Here is a 6,272-nt window from a genome sequence, read left to right on the forward strand (position 1 = left end):
CTTGTGATAAGAAAGGAGGAATAAAGACGTATGTGGCTGTCACATTCTGGGTGAGCAGCTACGGATGCTCCCAAGGAGGCTTGGGAGGATGAGCATAAGAGAAGGGCTGGGAGCAAAGCAAGCTGTGCCCTCATCCTTCCCTCTGAGGAGCCAGTGAGCTACAGTAGCTGTGATAGCCAGCGTCCAGGGTGAAGAATGACACACTTATCACATCTGAGCATTTCCCCTTTCTTTGCAATTACAGTAGAGCTATGCAGACGTACTTACCACATCCATTGACTTCGATGGGAGACCTATAGCAAACCTGGGGGCAAAACTTGCCACACAAAAGACGTGTTAAAGACACAAGCACTGTCATGCAGAACAAGCTCTCAGAGCAGAAGAAAAAGACTCAGCTTTTGGCCAAGGAGTGGGGTCATGCACTGCGGGTGCTTTGTATTCTGGGGAGGACGTGGGACCACGGCTTTCCAGGCTCATGCAGAGCAAAGGCAGAGGAGTATAGGGCTTAGGGAAAGAGAAGATGAATGCAGGCTTTAGGAAAAGAGAAAATGCAAGAGATTCTGAGCACTCTCTCATCTGGCAACTGGATCTAGAATATGTAAGTGCCTGCAGAGGAGTGCACTTACCTTTCCTTCTGGTTGATAGGAGTGCAAAACTGTCCTTGAATTAAGGAGTTTATCAGAGCAACATTCCTCCGTTTGTTAACCCCAACATCACTAAGAAATTGCCTTCTGGTGTCTAGACACAAAGCTGGATCTAATGTAAGTATAACAAAATCAGATGCCATCATGCTCCTTCCTTGCATGTAGTAGTAGAGCAGGTCCCATTAAGCAGATCAACAAAATATTGACAAGTCTGTTTTCACCAAGGTAATTTGGATTCAGAGTACAGGGGATGACTGCTTAGTTTGAAAATGAAAAACGTTTTTCACTGTTAATTTGTCCTTATAGGAGCAGTAGCAAGATTTGATTGATAAATTTTTTTTGCATTAAATTCTGTCTCTTTACATTAGCAATGCAGGTTTAGTTGGTTTCTGTGAAAAATTGGCAGTTAGAAGACCTGTCTGAGCACTTACAGTATCAGTATTTTAGAACTGGGACTCAGAAGCTCCCCAGCAGCACAAGGACAGTCAGCCAAATGCCTAATAATGAGAAGGAACCCTGGAGCCTCAGAACTTTCGGTTCAAATCAATAGCACCTGCCTAAACAACTGTGTTAAAATTTCATTTCTATTTCAAGCTATTTAGAAATCAGAAATAATAAGCAAAACCTCCCAAAGTGTTATTAGGCATTCTGGTGTATTTAACATTGTCAATAGGCCTTTAAAGCCCTGGACCCAAATAACTTTCTTACTGTTAAACCATTTTATCCTTGGGGATGGGTTTATCTGCATTTTCCTGGCAAAGCCAATGTGAAGAACTGAAGGGAAGAGGAAGGGGAGGAAGAGTAGTGGAATAAGCATGATATTAACCTAGACAGTGATATTTTCCCCCAAGCATTAAAAGTAGTGGTTTCTGGTTTCTTTTTCCTTATGTAGACAAGTAGGGTAATTCTTGGGAAAAAAAAAAGCCTTTGTGATTCAAAATGTCCTGTGTACACTTTACTCTTTTTTGGCCTTGTTTTTAAACTTGCAGATCATTTGAAGATTCGGGAGTCCTCCCAGACTTCATCCCATTTGTGAAAAATACATGTTTGCAAAATGTATCTTCTGTGTTTGGACCCAAAGTTCACTGAAGTGACTAAGGGTGGGGATCCAATGCACTAGGCAGACCCCCAGCAGCTATCTGCCAGCAGCTATCTGCACAGGACATACGGGAACTGATGCCTTTCCAGAAGGGTAGCCTGAGACCAGGTAGGACATCACACAGCTTCTCAAGTGACATTAGTTGTTGACAGAATTGATTGAGCTCTTGGTCAGTGTATTCAAAGGAATGGAGTCAGAGACTGATTCATTTAATCAGCCACCAGCTCTCTGCTTAGGGTCAACCTAAGGAGATCTAAGATGTAAACAGATCAGCTGTTTTGACACCTATCTTGTCTCCAGCTGCTGCTCCAGAAAGACACTACAGTCCTGTAAGTTGTATGCCAAGTTGTCCAGCCCTGCCTGAATGTCTCACGCACTATAAGTATCTCAGATTAACTGGTGCAAGCCCCTGCCCCCAACTCTGCTGGGAAATAAAACACCTAGCTTGTATGTAGACACCAATATGCACATGTCTTCATCTTGAAATGAACCTCAGCCCAAAAGTTTCACAGGTGCTGGAAGAAAATATGGTGTTATCTTCAGGGTCACACAGACACACAGAATTTATCTTTTGAGCCCTGAATCTGTTTATAATGTATTATGTTTGTATTAAAAAACATGGCAACACAAAAAATGCCCAGTGCAGATGTTTCGTAAAGGTAAGCATGCAAACATTCACAAAATATGCAAATACTGGTGTGTATGTGCACTTTCAGATGAGCCTTCCAAGAATCCCCTCCTCATGTGTGGTTTTAAAGCACTCCCACTGTTTTAGAAAAAAAAAAAAAAAGGTTTGTATTTATCATCTAAGGCTGAACCGGAAACCATCAAGCTGCTCATATCAATATATGCTGTGATTTATTATAGCTCCCTTTATTCCAGCCATTTTCTGTGCCTCAGATGTACAATTAACTCCATACTGTCAGCCCCATCTGCTTACAGGACATGTCTGTACTGTCATAAAAGTAAAAAACTAAATTGCCTGATCACGGACACTGCTTTGCACTTCAGGGAAGCCAGCTGCCTCTCTGGAAGGAGAAATTTCATGTAGGAGCAGCTTTAACCCAGAGAAGTTCCTGGTGCAAGCAGTGTGGATGCAGGCAGCTTGAGACCAGACTGGTGACACACAGGACCTCACATTCGAGCAGTGTTGCTGGCAGTGTGACATCATATTCTGCAAGGGTCATGGACATGCAGGGGCACTACTCCTAATGGGTGCTGCTAAAAAGTAACATTAGCAGGAGCAAAGCATGGGTCCATAATTGTTTAAAGCTCACTTTTAATTTCTTTAGCTTATGTACAGCATTCTCTTTGTTTCTTGGTTTTCCCCATTTCTGAACACTCAAACCACAAAACCAGACCCAAAGCTAGTAGAGGCAATGATGCCTATGCGTTTGGTCTTCATCAACACACTGCATCACACCATCTCTTTTCAGATAGACTCACAAGGTTTGGTTAGCCTACCCCTTTGTTGTTCTTCAGTATCAAAACCCATTACTCTTTTATAATTATGTCTATATTTGACAGAAATTTACAATTTCAGGTATTTGTAAAAGTTTAGATGCCTCTTATGAGAAGGCACCTCTTAGAAGCAGCTTATGATAATTCTATCCATCAAAAGGACTAAGTAAATATTTGTTCAGTTTTATTAATGCAGTAAGTGCACACAGTGTGTATAATGCTGGGGGCCATTTAAAAAATACATTAAAACTACTTGCCATATTGGAAAGGTTTTAACATTGAGTCAGAAGTGGTGTTTTCCCCTTCAAAAAATGTTCTTACACATAACAGGAAGATATGAGGTTACATTACTTACAGGGATTTATTACATTTGCTTGCTTCTTGACAACATATTCTGCATCTGGCATCCATCTTCATAAATGCCCAATGGATTTAAAATTAAATTGCATTTGGGAAATCAATTTCTGGCTGTCTGAATAAATCACAAACATTCTAGCTGTAATGGCTGGATGGTAGAAAGGAGCTGGAACTTATATGTGTCCCTAAGGCTCAGGAATTCACTAACCAGCCTTCAATGTTTTTAATGTGGCAATTATTTAGGAGAATAAATATATGACTGTGAGAAAGGTTAAAGGAAGGGTAAAAAATTTAAGCAGGGTGACACTAAGAGAACACATGAAGCAGGATAGATATGGTCAAAGCAACATATATGTAATATATAATATCACATATTCAGTGATTTACCTGTTAGGCCGGAACCAAATCCCAGTTCCAAATCAGTTCTTTGCAATGGATTATCCAACATGGAAGGAACAGAGACTGAAGGCTGTCCTAGCCCAATAAGGGTATGAAGTCTGCTTAGTGAAAATCTGCTGAAATGTTGTTCTTTAACACAGGGAACACCATGCCCCTCTTTCCCACCTCTAAAAAAAAAAAAAAAAAAAAAAAGGAATGCTATTGATTCTGTTCTAAATCAGATACTGCAGAGATAGCAGATAGATGGCAAATCTCTGTTATCACACAGTTTTGAAAGACAGGTGCTATTTGGTGAAAGAGAAAAGGGTAGCACTGTTACAGAGATAACAGGCTACCAAGGTATAAAAATAGCATGAATAGATCAGAATGTTTGAGGATCACCATCACTTTGGGAATGGTTGCTAAAAGTGGCCATTTAGGGCAGAAAGGGGATTGGTGAAAAAGCCTCAAGTTGTGTCTGAGTGAGTGATAGGCTGTGGAGGTGGGTTAAGCATATGCATGGCTGGAAGCCACCATTTTCCACTTACACTGCTGTCCCTAGCCTTCCTGTAACCAGCCCAGGATCAAAGGCTTCCCTGGTTGCTTAGGAAAACCAGAATTTGTGATCTCAGTACCCTGAATGGTAATACCCTGAGCCTCACCTAGACTTCACCCACTCTGGACTACACGGACAAGACCTCTAGTGCTGCGGAGGCATCAGGAGCTTGGGCTCTTCCCCTCTAGGGACTATCAAGGGCTCAGGTGAAGGCAGTCTGCAAATGCCGCTGAAGAGGCTACAGCAGGGATGGAGTCAGGCTGGTCTTGACAGCAGATCCAACATCCACTTAACCAACAGACAGACATACAAACAGAACTGAATTTGGATACTGAGAGTGAGAATACTGTCAGTGGATTCCTGCAACGTATCACTATGGGAGGGTTAGTTTGCCAACTACGAATAAAGAAGAAATGGCTACTGTTAATGATGGAGGCAGTAACTTAAAAAAAAATAATATAGTTATTTGAAAATTGCAAAAGTTGTCTTTAAAACCCCTAAGAAGGATGTGCGAATGCATGGAATCACTGTGCATGAACAGTATTCATAAATATTTTGATTAGGCAGCAGTATTCCTCTCTTTCTAGTTACAAGTTAGAAACACACTGGAATTATGAGAGAAGCAGTGTGAGTTTACTTTATTCATATACTCTTACAAGCTTCTGAAAGCACAATGATAAAGTGACCCTGCAGAAAAAGTGAATTGTGTCTTGGCCACATCCTGCTAATGCCATCTCAGCAGTCCCATTAGAAACAGCAAGAACTGAAAAGCACTGCTGCAGAACTGAGACAACCAGGGCCTATAGATTTCAAGTTTTAAACTGAAACACATTTTCTGTGATGACACAATTAGAAACACAGAAACAGATGTGCGAGATTTTGATGCCATCATCAAAACATCCTGAAGTATAATGGATCCAAAATGAGAGAGAGATCTGAACTGAATTAAGGAAGATGTTCTTTACTATGAGGGTAGTGAGGCACTGGCACAGGTTGCCCAAAGAAGCTGTAGCTGCCCCATCCCTGGCATTGTTTAAGGCCAGGTTGGATGGGGCTTTGAGCAACTTGGTCTGGTGGAAGGTGTCCCTCACCAAGGCAGGGAGGGGGTTGGAACTGGATGATCTGTAAGGTCTTTTTCAACCCAAACCATTATGTGATTCTAAGTGCTCACACTGTGCATCAAACCACCACTTGTTTATCGTGGCACACACCCCCCATGACCACCTTCCGCAATCGCTAGCCGCACAGTACGCAGTCTTTCTGGATGTGTGCAAGCCTAAGCTAACTCAATTCAGGACAAGCAGAACTGGAAAGCAGCTAAAAAGAGCTGTCTGCATTGTAGAAAGTTGAGTTTTAAAAGGGCCAGTGTTGTAAAGATGCTCCAAATTCACAAAACAGGACATCTGCAGGATGTGAGTTTACAAATTTTTGCCTATTTAAGTTTCTGTAATGAAACTGGAGACTGAAAAAGCACTCGATACGTGGGTAACAGGGCCTGATAAGAACTTGTATTTTCGCGTGAGCTGCCTTGCAGAAGTCTCTGCAAACAACGTGCACACAGAAGTGCGGAGGAGTTTCACCGCTGAGAGCCTCCCTGCAGTGTGTTCGACCGTGCCCCTTGGCAGGCAGACACCAAGCTGCGGCGAGGCCGGGACCAGAGGTGCCAGCTGCGCTTAGCCTGCTGGGGAAATGCAAACAAAGGTCATTCCCCGGCCAAACAAGGGCGATGCCACCAAGAGCAGAACACGAGTGAAATGTACGAAAGAAAGTAAGAAAA

The sequence above is a fragment of the Melopsittacus undulatus genome, chromosome 5, assembly GCF_012275295.1.
Source record: "Melopsittacus undulatus isolate bMelUnd1 chromosome 5, bMelUnd1.mat.Z, whole genome shotgun sequence".
NCBI lineage: Eukaryota > Metazoa > Chordata > Aves > Psittaciformes > Psittaculidae > Melopsittacus > Melopsittacus undulatus.